Source organism: Trichosurus vulpecula, chromosome 9 (assembly GCF_011100635.1).
Source record: "Trichosurus vulpecula isolate mTriVul1 chromosome 9, mTriVul1.pri, whole genome shotgun sequence".
Lineage (NCBI taxonomy): Eukaryota > Metazoa > Chordata > Mammalia > Diprotodontia > Phalangeridae > Trichosurus > Trichosurus vulpecula.
In genome coordinates this window covers 77,413,375-77,431,931 of record NC_050581.1, presented here as the reverse complement: position 1 = coordinate 77,431,931, position 18,557 = coordinate 77,413,375, and the positions used below count along the sequence as shown (strand labels likewise).

Here is an 18,557-nt window from a genome sequence, read left to right as displayed (position 1 = left end):
TCTTCCGTTTTGAAGAAAAGCTCACCACTATATAGGGGTCAAAGGAAAATGAAAATCATGCAATTAACAATATTTAAATGTAGATTTTTTTATTTTACTGAAAGAGGCAAGAAGAAGCAAGCAATGCAACAGAAATATTTTTCTTCCCTAAGTGTCTCTTTTCTGATTATTTCTAAGCCTAAAGTTAAAAAAACACAAACAAGAAAACAAGACTATTTACAGGGTTTTTAAGCCAATATTTTGAGTGTGTTTATATCACTGTTCTTTTGTGCCATATATGAGCGTTTTAAAGGCAGTGACTGGTGGTGTAGTAGGAAAAATACTCGATTTAGATCAAAGGACCTGGGTTCAAATTCCATTACTGTTACTTACTATTTATGTGACTTTTTCTGCAAAGCACTTAACTAATATAGGGAATAATACCATACATACTTAATTGGGTATCTTACCTCACATTGGAAGAAAGAGAATGATATATAACAAGACTGGAAAGATAGTTTGGGGCCAGGTTGTGAAGCCAAATCTAGGTGTTTATATTTTATTCTAGAGACAATAAAGTCCTATATTAGTTGCAGCATGAGTGCAAATATATATGGCCAATTTATATTTCGCCATCCCCAGACCACAAACCAAGTTTCACATGCTAACCAGCTATCTCCCCCGACCCCTTTGCCAATGACATCTCTACATCCATGCCCTGGGTGACTTTAATCTACTCAGATGTGGAAATATCAGCCTAGGGCTCTGCTATTGTGATTGGTGTGCTAGCTAGTATAAAAACACATAACCCACCATATCTAGCTGGCCCCAGACCATGCTTCCCATCCCATCTGGCCACAATCCACCCTCGCCATCAGCTTCTGTCCACCCTGATGACCACTAAATTTTCTGAGACCCCACCCTGGTTGGCTTAATCAATCCATCACCCTGAAGCCATATACTGTGTTGACCAGTGAGTCAGCCAAGGGGAACACATATGGCCCACTATATGAAGACAACAACCCAGACCATGTATCATATTTCATCTGGCCATCCACTCAAGCCTTCTCCTTGCTCTCTGATCTACTGCCATATAGAATATACCCCATTCCGTGCTTTCTACCTCTTGTACCATTGGCTCTGGAAAGGGTGTATCAATCAATTCTCCTATCACTCCACTAACCACCCTGTGCCTTCTCAAATCTAAACATACTTCTCAAACCACTATTTTCTCATATGTTATCTCTACCTTTTAAAAATAATAAGCTCCTTAAAGGCAGACTTTGTCTTGCTTTTCTATTTCTATTTCATTGGGCTGAACATATAAGCAGCTAGGTGATTTAACAGATAGCTTTTAGAACCTGGAGTTAGGAAGACCTGAGTTCAAATCCAGTCTCAGATACTAGATGTGTGATGCTGGGCAAGTTACTTAAGACTTTTGTCTACCTCAGTTTCTTCATCTGTAAAATGAGGATAATAATGATATAATAATTACAAAGCTCTTAGCACAGGAGTGAGCACATAGTAAACAAAATATAAATGTTAGCTACCATTATTATTATAGTAAGCATTTAAAAAATGCTCTCCATTCATTTATTTATAGTCCCTTCCAGATCTAAATCTCTAATCCTACAATTCTCTCATGGAGCTTAAATTATCAAAGTTAATAGTTTTTATTTTAAACATATAAAATGGGCATTTCCACATATAGAGAACAAAAAAAGAGGATTGTACATGAAACTACAGTTCTCTATGTACAAGTTGCTTTTCTTTTTAAGTACATAAGTTCATGCATATATATCACTTAAAAAGTATTTCAAAGACTCTCTTCTTTTGTTTTCTTTTTTTTAGCTACCCTATTCCTATCCTACTCCCATACTCCAAAATTAGGAAAAAAACACACACACACACCCCTTATAATGAATACACACAGTCAAGTTAAATAAATTCCACATTGGCCATGTTTAAAAAACTGTCTTATTCTGCATTCAAAGTATCATATTCAGGCATAAATAAAGATACAAATCCTGTGAAAGAGTGTTAAAATTTTGGCCTCTGAGAACTTGTAAAAGGCCTATCTTCTTGGTGCATTACAGGAGTGGACTGCCAGCTAAAACTGAAATACTGAAAAACAGAACCAAACTACAAAAGCATTAGGATTCTCTACCTCCCAAAATCCTGTGACATGCCATTAATTCACACTATAACCACAAGTTACTGTTACTTTTTATTACTTTTTTTGAAGCTTATATTTGACGGCTGCTTTATAATTTTCATAAAAATTACTATTTTATCTTTAATCTATCAATTTAGAAACTTGTATTTCCATAAACTACTTCGCATGGTTTATCAAGGAAACTAATGAATAGGAGTCAATATAAAGAAATATGATTTTGTCAACAATTTTTTTAAAAAAGTATTTATACAATGGGGATATGTGTATATCAATATAGCACTAAGCAATGTGTAATGAGATTTATTAAAAAATATTCAGTAAGCAAAATTCCGACTGAATAAAAATAAGTAATTTTGACAAAAGGGAATGTTTGCTCGCTCTAGTGAGTGGAATATATAGAAATAGTACTTTTCTCCCTTTAAAAAAAGTCACAAGATTTATTCTTACACAAGTACACTCAGGATGATGAGATTTCTATTCAAAAGGCAACTCTTACATATCTGCAGCCTAACCTATCAAGAAGAATCAGTATATTTCAAATCTCCCCACTACAACTTTTCACCAACAAATGGTCCCAAAAGAAAATTCAGCCTAGCAGCACTATTCTCCCCTTCACAATGGAATAAGTATTACTGCAAAATCCCCTTCCCATTTCTATCTTCTTCTGTACTCTAATTCTTATCCAATTTCCAAAAAAGGCACAAAATGCCCAAAGGACCATCAACCCTATATGAATCTCTACTACAGCCCCATCCACTATGGCCTATAAAAACCATTATAACTGCAAGCAAATTCTCTGCCATGACCCAATTAGAAGTTTTTCTTATTTAAGTCAATCAACAAACATTCATTAAGCACCTACTAGGTGTCAATCACTGTTGTAAGCACTAAGAAGACGAAGATATAAATAAAACAATCCCTGTCCTTGAGGAGCTTCAATTTTCTACAGTTCCTCCTAGACTTGTGTTTCCACAAGTGCATACTTAAGTACACACAAAACAAATACAAGGCAATTATAAGAGGAGAGAAGGGAAGACTGGTAGCTGGAAGATCAGTAAAGCCCTTTTGTGGTATTTAAGCTGAGCTTTGAATAGAAGGAAGAATTCTAAGAAGTAGAGAGTTCAGTCACGTGCAAAGGTAGATAAATGGTAGATGTAATGCTATGTGTATAAAGGCAGTTTAACTGACCCAAAAGTTGTGGAAGAGGAATAATATATAATAAATCTGTAAAAGTATATTGGAACCAGGTTGTAAAGGGCTTTAAATGCAGAATAGTATAGTTCGCATTTGAACCTAGAGGTAATAAGAAGCCACTAGAGATTACTGAGTAGAAGGGTAGTATGTCTGAGCACAAGATAACTCACTTTTGGAGTGGTGGATGGCTTGGAGAGGAAAGAGACTTGGGGCAGGGAAACCATCTGGGAGGCTGATGTAATAGTCTAGCCAAGAAATGATGTAAGGCAGAAACTATGTGAGTAGAGAGAAGAGGTTAGATAAGAGAAGTGGTATGAAGAAAGAATATATATTGATATTACTGACTGGCTATGTTGGATGAGAGTGATATCAATCAAGAAACATTTATTAAGCACCTGCTACTACATTCCAGGCACTGTGGTAAGTGCTGGGGATACAAAAAGAGGCAAAAGCCAGTCCCTGCTCTTGAGGAGCTCACAATCTAAGAGGGGAGATGACAAATACATACAAAGCAGGCTATATACGGTATAAATAGGAGATAATAACAAAGAGAAGCAGCTAGAATTAAAAGGAGTTGGGACAGGCTACCTGTAAAAGATGGGATTTTAGCCGGGATTTAAAAGATGGCAGGGAAGTCAGTAGGCATAGTTGAGCAGAGAAGCATTCCAGGCATGGGGGCCAGCCAAAGAAAATGCACGAAGGCAAAAGATAGAGTATCTTGTTTGTGGAACAGCCAAGAGGTCAGTGTCAATAATGAGTGTATCTATCGGGGAGTAAGGTGAAAGAAGACTGGAAAGGTAGAAGGGAACTATTTATTAAAAGCTTTGAATGCCAAACAGAATTTTGAGTTTGATCCTAGAGGTGATAGGGAACTACTGGAGTTTATTGAATGGAAGGGTTGAATTGGTTGGACCTGTGCTTTAGAAAAATCATTGTGGTGGCTGAATGGAGGATGGTTTAGAGGGGGAGAGACTTGAGGCAAGTTGACCCACCAGCAGGCTACTGCAATAACAGTCCAGGTATGCAATGATAAGGGTCTGCACCAAAGTGGTGACAGTATCAGAAGAGAGGAGGGGATATATGAGAGACGTCGCAGAGGTAAAGCAGGCTTTGGTGACAGCTTGGATATGTGGGGGAGGGGGAAAGAGAGATAGTGAGGAGTAAAGGATAACTCCTAGGTTGCAAACCTGTGACTACTATGACAGTAATGCCCTTGATAGATATGGAGAAGTTCAGAAAAGGAGAGAAAAGGTAGTGAGCTTTGTTTTTGACATGTTAAATTTGAGATGTCTTCTTGAAATCCAGTTTGAAATATCCATAAATTATTGATGATATGGGACTGGAGCAGAAGATTTAGGACTAGGGCTGGATTTGTTGATCTGGGAATTATCTGCATAGAGATGATAATTAAATCCATGGGAACTAATTAGGTCACAAAGTCAGATAATATGGAGGAAAAAATGAAGAAAGTCCAGGATAGAACTGAGGGACACCTACAGTTAGTTTGTGGGGCATGGAAGAAGATCAGCAGAAGAGGAGCCATCAGACAAGAAGTAGGACAACCAAGAACAAGCAATGTCACAAAAGCCCAGAAAGGGTGGTTAAGAAGTGGTTAAGAAAGATTAAGACTGAGAAAAGAGCTTTGGATTCCTCAGCTAAGAGGTTACTGGTAACTTTGGAAAAAAGCAGTTTTAATTGAATAATGCAGTCGGAAGTCAGACTGCAAGGTGACAAGGACAAGTTGACTTTTGTTTTCTTTCTGCTGGTGGTACAGCTTTGGGGCTTTTCCAACAATTGCCAGGGGTTCTAGCCTAAGCAGTACTTTTATTCGCCCTATCAATTTCTTCGGACACTTAGAGAAATAATGTCAACAAGTTAGTGGACACACCAATCCAATCTCATTGAGAGGACTTCCCCTTTGCTGCCAGAAGTTCAGTGGCCACAGAGTTCCACACCCCTGTATTAGACCACCCAATCAGCAGGGCTCTATTCCCTTAACATGATCCTTTTCCCACTTCAGCTACCAGGTTATCTGGACCAGTCCTGCAAATAACACCAAATGTTCTGAACTGAGTCCAACTCAGGCTTGTCCAGTGGTTCAGGTTCAAGACTAGAATGAAAAGAGACACTTGTAGACTACATAATACTCAGCAAAAGGGGTTTATTCAACAAATGTACTGAAAGAATACATCATAAGAACACAGTATTGGTTCAGTTGTACATGGCCCTCCTCCTGTCCCCACTGCCCAATGACTTACATGGGTACACCCTATAAGAAGAATGTGTTGACTTGCATAGTAATGTATAGTCTATCCATTCTGAGTTGTCCTAACTACCCCTGGTGTTAGCTTTTATATCTTAGTCAACTGGATGGTTATATTAATGGTTCAAGCCTTACTTCACTGGACCAATCTAGTCCAAGGAAAGTTCCACTGCCTTTTAACAAAGCTTCGGGCTTACCTGGTGAATTTCCAGCTATGTAACAGGATCTACAGCAGGAGTGAGAAACCTGCAGCCTCAAGGCCACATGTGGCCCCTTAGGTACTCAAGTATACCCTCTGACTGAGTCCAAGTTTACAGCACAAATCCTTTTTTATGTATTAGTGATTTTATTTAATATTTTAGTTTTCAACATTGATTTCCCCAAGATTTTGAGTTACAAATTTTCTCCCCATTTCTACCCTCCCCACTATTTTCAAGATAGCATATACTCTGATTGCCTTATTCCCCAGTCAGCCCTCCCCTCTTTCACCCCACTCCCCCCCAACCCATTTCCCCTTACTTTCTTGTAGGACAGGATAGATTTCTATGCCCCATTCCCTATATATCTTGTTTCCCAGCTGCATGCAAAAAAACAACTTATTTTTTTATTTTTTTAAGCATCTGCTTTTAAAACTTGGAGTTCCAAATTCTCTCCCCTCTTCCCTTCCCACCCACCCTCCCTAGGAAGGCAAGCAATTCAACATAGATCATCCAGGTATCATTATGTAAAACACTTCCACAATGCTCATGTTGTGAAAGGCTAACTATATTTTCTTCCATCCTATCCAGTCCGACTATATTCAATTTTTTCCCCTTGACCCTGTCCCTTCTCAAAGGTGTTTGCTTTTGCTTACCCCCTCCCTCTATCTGCCCTCCCTTCTATCATCCCCCTTTTTTTATCCCCTTCCCCTTACTTTCCTGTGGAATAAGATACCCAATTGAGTGGGTATGTTATTCCCACCTCAAGTTGAATCCGATGAAAGTAAGATTCACTCATTCCCCCTCACCTGCCCCCTCTTCCCTTCCAACAGAACTGCTTTTTCTTGCCACTTTTATGTGAGATAATTTACCTCATTCTATCTCTCCCTTTCTCCCTCTCAATATATTCCCCTCTCACCCCTTAAATTTATTTCATTTTTTAGATATCATCCCTTCATATTCAACTCATCCTGTGCCCTCTGTCTATATTCCCTCCAACTCCCCTAATACTGAGAAAGTACTTATGAATTACACAAATCATCTTTTCATGTAGGAATGTAAACAAAACAGTTCAACTTTAGTAAGTCCCTTATGAATTCTCTTTCTTGTTCACCTTTTCATGCTTCTCTTAATTATTGTGTTTGAAAGTCAAATTTTCTATTCAGCTCTGGTCTTTTCACTGGGAAAGCTTGAAAGTCTTCTATTTTATTGAAAATCCATATGTTGCCTTGAAGCATTGTACTTAGTTTTGCTGGATATGTGATTCTTAGTTTTAATCCCAGCTCCTTTGACCTCTGAAATATCATATTCCAAGCCCTTTAATGTAGAAACTGCTAGAACTAGTGTTATTCTGATTGTGTTTCCACAATATTTGAATTGTTTCTTTCTGGCTGCTTGTAGTATTTGCTCCTTGAGCTGGAAACTCTGGAATTTGGCAATAATATTCCAAAGGGTTTTCTTTTGGGGATCTTTTTCAAGAGACTGGCGATCGGTGGATTCTTTCAATATCTATTTTACCCTCTGGTTCTAGAATATCAGTTTTCCTTGATAATTTCTTGAAAGATGATGTCTAGGATCTATTTTTAATCATGGCTTTCAGGTACTTCAATAATTTTTAAATTATCTCTCCTGGAGCTATTCTCCAGGTCAGTGGTTTTTCCAATGAGATATTTCACATTGTCTTCTACTTTTTCATTCTTTTGGTTCTGTTTTGTAATATCTTGGTTTCTCATCAAGTCACTAGGAGTAGTGCTGGCTTGGCAGAGCTGGCTGAATACAAATAGCTCTGAAAACAACAGCGCATCCCCTCAAGCTGGGAACAAAGTACACTCTACTCTACAAGCAGTCATACTCCCATGAAAAAACTCAAGGGTCAAGGAAGTTGGCTGGAAACACAGCCAGGCAGCAAAAAAGGACTCAGATTGAGACTCAGACTTTAGAATCTTTCTTTGGTGACAAAGAAGACCAAAACATACAGCAAGAAGAAGTCAACAAAGTCAAAGAGCCTACATCGAAACCCTCCAAGAAAAACATGAACTGGTCTCAGGCCAGGGAAGAGCTCAAAAAGGATTTGGAAAAGCAAGCTAGAGAAGTAGAGGAACAATTGGGAAGAGAAATGAGAGTGATGTGAGAAAACCATGAAAAACAAGTCAATGAGTTGCTAAAGGAGACCCCAAAAATACTGAAGAAAATAACACCTTAAAAAATAGACTAACTCAAATGGCAAAAGAGCTCCAAAAAGCCAATGAGGAGAAGAATGCCTTGAAAGGCAGAATTAGCCAAATGGAAAAGGAGGTCCAAAAGACCAATGAAGAAAATACTAACTTAAAAATTAGATTGGAGCAAATGGAAGCTAGTGACTTTATGAGGAATCAGGATATTATAAAACAGAACCAAAGGAATGAAAAAGTGGAAGACAACGTGAAATATCTCATTGGAAAAACCACTGACCTGGAGAATAGATCCAGGAGAGAGAATTTAAAAATGATGGGATTGCCTGAAAGCCCTGATCAAAAAAAGAGCCTAGATATCATCTTTCAAGAAATTATCAAGGAGAACTGCCCTGATATTCTAGAGCCAGAGGGTAAAATAGAAATTGAAAGAATCCACAGATCGGCTCCTGAAAAAGATCCCAAAAAGAAAACTCATAGGAATATTGTCACCAAATTCCAGAGCTCCCAGATCAAGGAGAAAATACTGCAAGCAGCCAGAAAGAAACAATTTGAGTATTGTGGAAATATAATCAGAATAACACAAGATCTAGCAGCTTCTACATTAAGGGATTGAAGGGCTTGGAATATGATATTCCAGACATCAATGGAGCTAGGATTAAAACCAAGAATCACCTACCCAGCAAAACTAAGTATCATGCTCCAAGGCAAAATATGGATTTTTCAATAAAATAGAGGACTTTCAAGCTTTCTCAGTGAAAAGACCAGAGCTGAATAGAAAATTTGACTTTCAAACATAAGAATGAAGAGAAGCATGAAAAGGTAAACAAGAAAGAGAATTCATAAGGGACTTACTAAAGTTGAACTGTTTTGTTTACATTCCTACATGGAAAGATGATGTGTTTAATTCATGAGACCTCAGTATTAGGGTAGCTGAAGGGAATATGCAGATACATATACATATACATATTATATATATATATATATATATGTATGTATATATATATATAATATGTATATAAGTATATATATAGACAGAGGGCACAGGGTGAGTTGAATATGAAGGGATGATATCTAAAAAAATAAAATCAAATTAAGGGATGTGAGAGGATTATATTGAGAGAGGGAGAAAGGGAGAGATAGAATGAGGTAAATCATCTCGCATACAAGTGGCAAGAAAAAGCAGTTCTGTAGGAAGGGAAGAGAGGGCAGGTGAGGGGGAATGAGTGAATCTTGCTCTCATTGGATTTGACCTGAGGAGGGAATAACATACACACTCAAGTGGGTATCTTACCCCACAGGAAACAACGAGGAAGGAGATAAAAAAGGGGACGACAGAAGGGAGGGCAGATAGGGGGAGGAGGTAATCTAAAGCAAACACTTTTGAAAAGGGACAGGGTCAAGGGAGAAAATTGAATAAAGGCGGCTAGGATAGGAAGGAGCAAAATATAGTTAGTCTTTCATAACATGAGTATTGTGGAAGGGTTTTGCAATAATGATACACATGTAGCTTATGTCGAATTGCTTGCCTTCTTAGGGAGGGTGGGTGGGGACAGAAGAGGGAAGAGAATTTGGAACTCAAAGTTTTAAAAGCAGATGTTCAATAAAAAAAGTTTTTGCATGCAAGTAGGAGAATAAGATATACAGGCAACAGGGCATAAAAATCTATCTTGCCCTACAAGAAAGTAAGGTAAAAGGGGATGAGAGGGAGTGGGGTGACAGAAGAGAGGGCTGACTGGGGAATGGAGCAATCAGCATATATGTCATCTTGGAGTGGGGGGAGAGTAGAAATGGGGAGAAAATTTGTAATTCACACTCTTGTGAAAATTAATGCTGAAAACTAAAAATATTAAATAAATTAAAAAGCACGGGGAAAGCTGGAAGACAGAAAGGAATAGAAGGTTGAACATGATCCAAGTTTGCCAAGAAAAAGAAAATTTGTCATAGTACTTCAGAGGAGTAAGGTCTAGCCTACCCATAGCCTTTTGTAATAAAGCTAAGCCTCTAGAAGCACAACAAAACGGTAGGCCTAGAATTCTACATGATGTGGCAGTAATCACAGCATCACACAATTTGAGAGTTGGAAGGGATTTATTTCAATAGTTACCTAATCGAATCAATGTGCAAAAGGAAGCTTCATGATAACATATGTGAGAGGTGCTCATCCAGCTTCTGCTGGAAGTTTTCCCTCACATTAAGTTTATATTTGCCTCTTTACTAGGTGGTACAGTAGATAGAGCAGTGAGCCTGGAGTCAGGAAAACCTGAGCTCAAATCTGATCTCAAACATTTATTAGCTGTGTGATACTGAGAAAGTCACTGAACTTCTGTTTGCATCAGCTTCCTGTAAAATGGAGATAAGAGTACTTATCTCCCAGGGTTGTGGAGATAATCAAATTTAGCACTACACCTAGCACATAGAAGGAGCTATATAAATAGCAGCTATTATTGTTGTTGTTGTTCCTGGTTCTACCCTCTAGGTCCAAATAGAGCAACTCTGGTCCCTTTTCCAAACTGAAATACTTGAACACAGCTATAATGTTACCATTTTATCTTGTCTTATCCAGATTAAATACCCCCAGTTGCTTCAATCAATCCTAATTTTTTAATGGAATAAAAATAGAATAAAAAAGAAAGTAATGGGGACATTACACAATAGAGAATGGAAAAAATAAAAATATCTAACTATTCATAGTGTGTATACATGGAACAACTTGACAATTGAAAACATAAAATAAAGAATAACAATACAAGAATTATACAAAAATTAGTAATACTAAACTATAATACTCCAATATCAGAATGTGACAAATAAAATAAGAATATTAACAGTAAAAGAGATCTGAAATTCTTCCTTTAGAAGCTAGAGTTAATAGAAATAAAGAGAGGACTAAATGGGAAAAGCAAAGAATGCACATTGTTTTCAAGTATACAACAAAACATATCACATACTGGGGCATGAAAAAGCCTTACATATATTCAAAATGGCAAACTGTACGCATCCTATATGTTTGCAATAATGCAATAAAATTAGAATTAACCACCAGTAACAGAATTAAAATTTTAGAAGTTACATGGAAACTGAAAACCAATCTATTAAACAAGGATTAAGTCAAAGAAATCTGAAAATGACAATACTTAAGAGACAATAACAGATATCAAAAAAACTATGAGATACAAAGCCATTCTTAGAGGCAAATTTATCATTAAATGCCTATGTTAATTTGGAAATTTAAAAATGGATTAAGCTTACACCTATGTATTTTAATATGTGCATTTAAAAACATTATTCTAAGAAGGGGTCCATAGGCTACACCAGACTGCCAAAGGAGTTTATGACAGAAAAAAAAGATTAAAAACCTCTGAACTTAATTGGCAAATAAAACCAGGAATTGTTGTTTTTAAAATTGATAAACCAAAGATGGCAGCTGGTAAGCAGGGACTAGAGTGAGCTCTGTTACCGAGTCCCTCCAAAAACCTATAAAAAATGGCTCTGAACCAATTCTAGAACGGCAGAACCCACAGAACAGCAGAGGGAAGCAGGGCTCCAGCCCAGGACAGCCTGGATGGTCTCTGGGTGAGGTCTATTCCACACGGAGCTGGGAGCTGGGAATGGAGTGGAGCAGAGCCCAGCCTGAGCAGCCTGGACCATCCAGACCAGAAGCCAGGCGGAGGGGGCCCTAGCGCCCTGATTCAGTGAGCTGCGGCAGTTACCAGACCCCTCGACCCACAAACACTAAAGACTGCGGAGAAGGTTAGTGGGAAAAGCTGCGGGAGTGGAAGGAGTTCGCGGTTCGGCTTCCAGCCCCGGGGGCAGCAGAGGTGGGGCAGCTACAGCTGTTACTTCCGGCTCCAGGCCCACCTGGTGGGAGGAATTAAGTGGCGGATCAGAGCAGGGGTGCACAGCCTGCCGAAGATCTAAGCCCAGTTCGGGTTGGGGGTTCTTGGGGAAGGAGCAGTGCGGGTCTGACAGAGCTGGCACTTCCCCCCCAAACGTGGAACATAGAACTCGTTAGTCTACAAGCAGTCATACCCCACTGAAAAACTCAAGGGTCAAGTTAGTTGGTTGGGAATATGGCCAGGCAGCGAAAACACGCCCAGATTCAGTCTCAGACTTTGGATTCTTTCTTTGGTGACAAAGAAGACCAAAACATACAGCCTAAAGAAGACAACAAAGTCATAGAGCCTACAACCAAAGCCTCCAAGAAAAACATGAACTGGCCCCAGGCCATAGAAGAACTCAAAAAGGATTTGGAAAAGCAAGTTAGAGAAGTAGAGGAAAAACTGGGAAGAGAAATGAGAAGGATGTGAGAAAACCATGAAAAACAAGTCAATGACTTGCTAAAGGAGACCCAAAAAAATACTGAAAAATACACTGAAGAAAACAACACCTTAAAAAACAGACTAACTCAAATGGCAAAAGAGCTCCAAAAAGCCAATGAGGAGAAGAATGCCTTGAAAGGCAGAATTAGCCAAATGGAAAAGGAGGTCCAAAAGACCAATGAAGAAAATACTACTTTAAAAATTAGATTGGAGCAAGTGGAAGCTAGTGACTTTATGAGGAATCAGGATATTATAAAACAGAACCAAAGGAATGAAAAAATGGAAGACAATGTGAAATATCTCCTTGGAAAAACCACTGACCTGGAGAATAGATCCAGGAGAGATAATATAAAAATTATTGGACTACCTGAAAGCCATGATCAAAAAAAGAGCCTAGATACCATCTTTCAAGAAATTATCAAGGAGAACTGCCCTGATATTCTAGAGCCACAGGGCAAAATAGAAATTGAAAGAATCCATCAATCGCCTCCTCAAATAGATCCTAAAAAGAAATCTCCTAGGAATATTGTCACCAAATTCCAGAGCTCCCAGATCAAGGAGAAAATACTGCAAGCAGCCAGAAAGAAACAATTTGAGTATTGTGGAAACCCAATCAGAATAACCCAAGACCTGGCAGCCTCTACATTAAGAGATCGAAGGGCTTGGAATGCGATATTCCGAAGGTCAATGGAGCTAGGATTAAAACCAAGAATCACCTACCCAGCAAAACTGAGTATCATGTTCCAAGGCAAAATATGGATTTTCAATAAAAGAGGACTTTCAAGCTTTCTCAATGAAAAGACCAGAACTGAATAGAAAATTTGACTTTCAAACACAAGAATCAAGAGAAGCATGAAAAGGTAATCAAGAAACGGAAACTGCAAGGGACTTACTAAAGTTGAACTGTTTTGTTTACATTCCTACATGGAAAGATGATGAGTATGATTCATGAGACCTCAGTATTAGGGTAGTTGAAGGGAATATGCATATATATGTATATGTTTATGTATATATATATATAAGAGAATGTGTATGTATGTATATATCTATGTGTATATGTATGTATGTGTATGTATGTGTATATATATATATGTGTGTTTATATATATATATATATATGTAAAAGAGAGAGAGCAGACACAGGGTGAGTTGAAGATGAAGGGAAGATATCTAAAAGAAATAAAATGAAATTAAGGGATGAGAGAGCAACATACTGAGAGAGGGAGATAGGGAGAGATAGAATGGGGTGGAATATCTCACGTAAAGGTGGCAAGAGGAAGCAGTTCTGTGGGAAGAGGGGAGAGGGCAGGGGAGGGGGGAATGAGTGAACCTTGCTCTCAGATTTGGCCTGAGGGGGAATACCATACATACTCAGTTGGGTATCTTACCCCACAGGAAAGAAGAGGGAGGAAGATAAAAAAAAATAAAAGGGGGGGGGGATGATGGAGGGGAGGGTAGATGGGGGTGGAGGTAATCAAAACAAACACTTTGGAAAGGGGACAGGGTCAAGGGAGAAAATTCAATAAAGCAGGACGGGTTGAAAAGGAGCAAAATGTAGTTAGCCTTTCACAACATGAGTATTGTGGAAGGGTTATACATAATGATACATGTGTGGCCTAGGTTGAATTGCTCGACTTCTTAGGGAGAGTGGGTAGGAAGGGAAGAGGGGAGAGAATTTGGAACTCAAAGTTTTAAAATCAGATGTTCAAAAAAAAAAAGTTTTTGCATGCAACTAAAAAATAAGATACACAGGCAATGGGGTGTAGAAATTTATCTTGCCCTACAAGAAAGGAAGGGAAAAGGGGATGAGAGGGGAGGGCTGACTGGGGAACAGGGCAACCAGAAGATAAGCCATCTTGGAGTGGGGGGAGGGTAGAAATGGGGAGAAAATTTGTAATTCAAACTGTTGTGAAAATCAATGCTGAAAACCAAATATGTTAAATAAATAAATTTAAGTAAAAAAAATTGATAAACCATTTTTGAGAAGAGAGAAAACATAAATCCATAAAATTTCAAATGAAAAACAACAAATACAAAAGAAATCAAGACTATTATTAGGAGAAACACATTGAATTGGAGAGACAGAGTTAAAATAAGAGGCTGGAGCAGGTTGTATTATGCTTCAGCTGACGTAAAAAAAAAAGGCAGAGACAGCAAACATGATCTCAGACAAAGCAAAAGCAAAAATTGACCTAATTAAAAGGAATAAGGAGGGAAAGTATATCTTGCTAAAAGGAAATATAGACAATGAAGTAGTATCAATACTAAACATATATGGACCAAACGAGAAAGCACCCAAATTCTTAAAGAAAAAGTTAAGTAAATAACTGGAAGAAACGGGGACATCAAATTTCCCTTCTCAAAGCTAGATAAATCTAGCCATAAAATAAAAAGGAAATTTGTCTAGAAGATGAATACAATATTAGAAAAGTTAGATATAATAGACCTCAGGAGAAAACTGAATAGGAACAGAAAGAGTGTAGCTTTTCCTCAACTGTACATGGCACCTTCACAAAAACTGACCATGTATTAGGGCATTAAAAAACCTCACAACTAAATGCAGAAAAACAGAAATATTAAATACACCCTTTTCAGACCATAATGAAATAAAAATTATATTTAATAAAGGGCTATGGAAGCATAGATTAAAAATTAGTTGGAAACTAATTTAATTCTAAAGAATGAGTAGGTTCAAAGACAAATCATAGGAACAATCAATAACTTCATGAAAGAGAATAAGACAAAATTCCAAAGTTTGAAGGATGCAGACAAAGCAGTACTTAGGGGAAAATTTATATCTCTAGGCACTTATGTCAATAAAATAGAGAAAAAGCAGATCAATGACTTGAACATGCAACTAAAAAAAGAAAAAAGAAAAAGAACAAATAAAAAATCTCCAACTAAACACCAAAATGGAAATCCTGAAAATCAAAGGGCAGATAAATAAAATTAAAAGGAAAAAAAATATTGAATTAATAAATAAAACTTTTTAGTTTTATAGGGGAAAAAAACAATAAATAGATTAACCATTTGTTAATTTGATTTTTTTTGGATGGAGATAAAAGTTTGTCTTAGGAAAAACAAAAACAAAATCAAAAGTCCAAATGAAAAGAATCCAATCAATGACAAGGTCCTGGCCCTGTTCTCTGGACAAGGAGGATATATGGAATTCTGCCCTGGGGGCAACTGTCCGAGCACAGCAATGGTGCCACTCTGGCCTTATGTGATGTCCCTCTACTATGGGGGGTAGTAGATATTCCTCACAACACAATTCACCGTCCACTTGATTCACTCATTCACGCCTTTGCCTGTGAGAGCTCAGCAAGCCTGGGTCAGGCAATCTCTCTTTCCTGTTTTATTAATGCAGTCGCTGAATGTAGTCTTGATGTCAGGAATGGATAAGCAGGTCTCTACATTGGCCAGGACCAAGATAAGGACTCCCTCCAGGACTTCACTGGTGACCATTTTTTTCAAATGCTCTCTTTGTTCTGAGAGTCACTCCTCGTTGGTAGAATCAATGACACAGATGATCCCATCGGACTCAGCACAGTAGTTGTTCCAGAGAGACTACAATTCCTCTTGCCCTCTAAATCCCAGAACATAAGGTGAGCTTTGCCCACATCAATGGTACCAATATTCAGGCCCACTGTAGTGGTGATTTTGGATGAACTCATCCCTTTGTAGTTTCTGTTAAATTGGGTTTTCATTTGTTCTAGGAAAGTCATCTTTCCTGCTTTGCTCAGACCCAGGATTAGGTGGCAGTATTCATCTCTCCAGAACATGTATTTAGAAAGCTCTGACAGGAGGCTATACATCCTGCTCCTGTGGCCTAGTGCCTCAGAGATGAAGCCAGAACAACCTAATTTGATTTTCTTAAAAAGAAAGAAGAAAACCAAATTACTAGTAACAAAAATAAAAAGGGTGAATGCATTACCAATGAAGATGAAATTAAAGCTATTAGGAGCTATTTTTGCCCAACTATATGCTGGTAAAACTGATAATTTAAGTGAAATGGAAATATTTACAAAAATATAAACTGCCCAGATTAACAGAAGAGGAAATAGAATACTTAAATAACTCTATCTTAGAAAAAGAATTTAACATGCTATCAATGAGCTACCTAAGAAAAAATTCCCAGAAATAGATGGATTCACAAGTGAATTCTACCAAACATTTAAGAAACAATTAATCCCCCCCAAAGAAACAATTAATCCCAAAACTATGCAAATTATTTGAAAAAAAGGTAAAGCCCTACCAAATTCCTCTTATGTTACAAATATAATTTTGACACCTACCAAAAACAGAAGCAAAAACAGAGAGAGGAAACTATAGACCAATTTCCCTAATGACTGCTGATACAAAAAAAATTTTAAATGGGATACTAGCAAAGAGACCAGCATAATTGACCATACCAATAACAAAAACAAAAAAAAAATCATATATACACATTAAGGATGAAGAAAAAAGCTTTTGGCAAAATACAACATCCATTCCTATTAAAAACACTAGAAAGCACAGGAATAAATGAAGCCTTTCTTAAAATGATAAGTAGTATCTAACTAAAACCAAGAACGAGCATTATCTATAATCAGGATAAACTTGAAGTCTTCCCATTAAGATCAGTGGTGAAGCAAGGATGTCCATTATCACTACAATTATTTCAATATTGTACCAGAAATATTAGCTATAGGAGTAAGACAAGAAAAAGAAATTAAAGGAATAAAAATAGCCAGTGAAGAAACAAAACTACCATTCTTTGCAGATGATATGATGGTATACTTACAGAACCCTTGAGAATCAAATAAAAAAAATAGTTGAAACTAACAACTTCAGCAAAGTTGCAGGATATAAAATAACCTCAAACAAATCATCAGAATTTCTATATACTACCACCAAAACCCAGAAGCAAGAGATTTTCCATTTAAAATTAAAAAGAAAAATTCTGTTTAAAATAACTGCAAAATGCTTGGGAGTCTACCCGCCAAGACAAACCCAGGGATTATATAAAAACAATTAAAAACACTTTTCACACAAATAATGGCAGATCTAAAGAACTGGAGAAATATTCATTGCTCATGGGTAAGCCAAGCCAATATAATAAAAGTGATAATTCTATCTAAGTTAATTTACTTATTTAGTGCCATACAAATCAAACTACCAAAGAATTATTTTATAGAGCTAGAAAAAGTAGTGATAAAATGTAATAAAATACCCAAGTTTGGGGGGTGTATTGGGGATCCTTGAAGAGTTTGGCCTTTGTTTCCTTTGATTAATTCAGTGTCTTTGATTGAGTCTTACTGAGCGCTAAGCCCCAGGCCCAAACCCCTATCTATTATGTGCTAAGCCAATGTGGGTGTGAATTGGTAACTAAGGTGGGGCTCCAGGCGGGGCCAATGAAGGGAGGTGCTAATACCAGAGCCAATCAAAGGAGCCCAAGTTCTAGTCACTCAGATGATGTTTGATGATGTCTGAAACTGTATAAAAAGAGAAGACAAAGCTATTTTGTTTACAACTCTCACTCTTGGTGGCGCTGATGTGGAGACTCCAGGCAGCTGTAGCAAAGAGCCCTCCAGCTCGTAAACCCAGATGTTGGGACTTTGTTAAAGTCTGGTAATTATGTATTGGGAGTTGAATCAGACAAGGCCTGTCTGTTGATGTTTGTAACTTGTTTGTATTTGCTCTGAAGTTCAGGGTGCTGGCTTTTTCCCCTGAACTAAGTGAATGATATCTGTATACTGGATTAAAGTAAGATTGTCAGCCCCTTAATGTTGCTTTCCTTGGTAAAGCAGATCAAAAGAACCTGGCCTTGAAGAATTCTGTGAGCTGGTTGTTGTTGGTTTTACACCCCCACAGCAGCTGCTGGCCAGATTGTTGAAACAGGGGGTAAGAACTCAACATTTGACAAAAACTGTGGAAAACTGGAAAGCAGATTGGCAGAAACTAGACATAGACCAATATCTTACACTGTACATACCAAGATAAGGTCAACATGGATAAAAAATTTAAACATGATGGGTGATATCATTAGCAAATTGGGAGATCAAAGAAAATGGACCTATCAGATCTATGGATAAGGAATTTATGACTGAACAAGAGAGAAGATCACAAGAAATAAAACAGACAATTGTGATCACATGAAATTAAAAAGCTTTTACACAAACAAAATTAATGCAGTCAAAATTCTAATGAAAAAAGGAAACTGAGGGAAAAGAAATTTTACAACAAGCTTCTCTGATAAAGGCCTCATTTCTCAAAG

At 37.6% G+C, this 18,557-nt stretch overlaps 1 pseudogene; it reads right to left on the bottom strand.

The window, feature by feature from the left end:
• Positions 1-15,520: 15,520 nt before the first annotated feature.
• Positions 15,521-16,119, bottom strand: LOC118831169 (annotated as a pseudogene).
• Between the last annotated feature and the right edge of the window lie 2,438 nt (positions 16,120-18,557).